The following is a 2,500-nucleotide window of genomic DNA, read 5'->3' as shown; positions in this document are numbered from 1 at the left end:
TAATGAATCTCTCTGAGCTATTTGGTTTATTGGTGAATCTAATATTCTGATTCACTGATTCATTATGGATCTCGTATCCAAGCAGAGCGAATTACTAGAATATCAAAACATAGAGTTAGTAATTAACTGGAATACAATAGCTATGTGTAATATTTTCATTGAAATAATTAGATTTCGTTGAAATAATCAGATCACGTCCTGCAATTAATTTGAAATTTTAGAAGCCATATATTCTTATTAAAAGATAACTTTGATTGCATATATAGTAATTGAAATTTATTGAAGATTTAGAAATTTTAGGCAGATATTAATATCTACGTTTAGTAATTAACCGGTAATTTTAATACCCACTTATGACAATTACCTGGTATTTTTTTCATCAGCATTTGGTAGTTAACTGAAAATTTCATTTTTTGTATCTGGTTACGTACTGAAGATTTTAATACTCACAAAAAAACTAAACTAATATCTTTTATACTTAAGTATATTTAAAAGCATATTCTTACTAGCGAACGACATAGCCCGTGATTTTTACCCTCCATGTATTATAACTAAAATAATTTTTTTTAATTGTTCATTACTTCACTAATAGGTTATTTATCTCCTTTTTTACCCCCTTTCCTCGGTGGGCTATTTTTTCCAGCTTGAGCCCTTGGGCTTATAACATCTTGCTTTTTAAACTAGTAATAATAATAATAATAATAATAATGATGATGATAATAATGATAATAATAACAATGATAATAGTAATATTATATGGTAATTCGTTGAAAACTTTAATAACCACATCCAGAAACCTTATAAAGCATTTCCATATGCATATTTGGTGCCTTACTAGAACTTTTTCTTAAGAGCCTAAGTACTGCCAAACAGTACTGACATCATGTGCCTATTACCAAAGAGTACTGACATCCAGGTGTAATCATTACCTAGATATTTAAATATCCACAGTGGATAATCTGCTGCAAATTCTTCATTTCAATAGAGTTCCCTTCAAAATCAATGCCTGAACACCGATACCTCGTTCTATCTCATTCTTTTTAACTGTTACCAAGTTGTGGAATGATCTTCCTAATCGGGTAGTTGAATCAGTAGAACTTCATAAGTTCAAAGTTGGAGCAAATGCTTTTTTGTTGACCAGGCTGACGTGAGTCTTTTTATAGTTTATATATGACATATTTGTTTTGACGTTGTTAATAGTTTATATAGGACATATCTGTTTTGATGTTGTTACTTTTTTTTCGATTGATTTATTGTTAATTTATTCTCTTCATTTATTTATTTCCTTATTTCCTTTCCTCACTGGGCTATTTTTCCCTGTTGGAGCCCCTGGGCTTATAGCACTTTGCTTTTCCAACTAGGGTTGTAGCTTTGACAGTAATAATAATAATAATAACTGTCTCTAATAACGGGCAAATACTAGCACAGTACTTTTCTTTAATCTCTTTAATTCTGGATTATCTAACGTCTCCTCTGCACGGTAGATCAGGGGAAGGGGTGTATAACACCCATGAGATTTACCTCCTTCTGACATACTGTATTTACGTAAAGTCGACACTCGGCCGTCATGTTTCAAGTGCAAAGATATTCTTGGAAAAAATATTAAAGGGAAATAAAGTGCAATTAGTTTATAAAGTACGCTTAGCTTTTATGGTACACTTAGTTTACAAGGTACACTTTCTGTAGTATACTGAGTTTACAAGGTACACTTTCTGTAGTACACTGAGTTTACAAGGTACAATCTGTTTCTCTAGTACACTCAGTTTATAAAGTACATTTTGCTTATAAACCACTCGCAGTTTATAAGCTTCATTCACCCTATACAGTAAAGTACATTTAATCTACATGATCCATTTAATCGATACAGTACACTCGGTTTATACATAAATAAACCCAAAACATTCCACAAAACTTGGTCTCAGACTCTTCAAGACTCAAATAATTTATTGACATAAAAAGATACATCAAATGGAATGCATAAGCTTGCTTCAGCAACCACTTTCAAGTAAGACAATTCAAATAGTATCATTACCTATTCCGTGTAAACTTAGGAAACTTTTTGACAATCTTATCATTAACATCATTATTCAAAAAATAACAAACCATTTGAACAACACTAGTTATATTTCGTTCTCTAAATTCCAAAAGTTCAAAACACTACAACATGTAATGCTCTAAAGTGTGGGAGAAAGCTAGTTGAATAGATCCAAGTAAGATTCTTTAAATGTTTTCTAAGTATATTTAAAGGCCATCAGATACAAGAAGACTTTACAGGTGGTCGGAACTTGAAAATTAAGTTGTTTTTCCCTTCATCACTCGTGGATGAGTCTTTTTTTTTCAAATAAGACTTATTTCCATCATGAAATCAAGTTGACTTTATGTTGAGTTTTTTTTTTTCTTTTTTTTTAAGTTGGATTTGGTTCCTGTTTATGTATATAAATTCCGTATGCAATTTACTTGACTAATATGAAAATTAAAGTCTTTCTTTAATCATTTGGGT

Source organism: Palaemon carinicauda, chromosome 14 (genome assembly GCF_036898095.1).
Source record: "Palaemon carinicauda isolate YSFRI2023 chromosome 14, ASM3689809v2, whole genome shotgun sequence".
NCBI classification, from domain to species: Eukaryota; Metazoa; Arthropoda; class Malacostraca; order Decapoda; family Palaemonidae; genus Palaemon; species Palaemon carinicauda.
The sequence above is the reverse complement of the archived record's forward strand: the minus strand, read 5'-3'. Positions refer to the sequence as shown.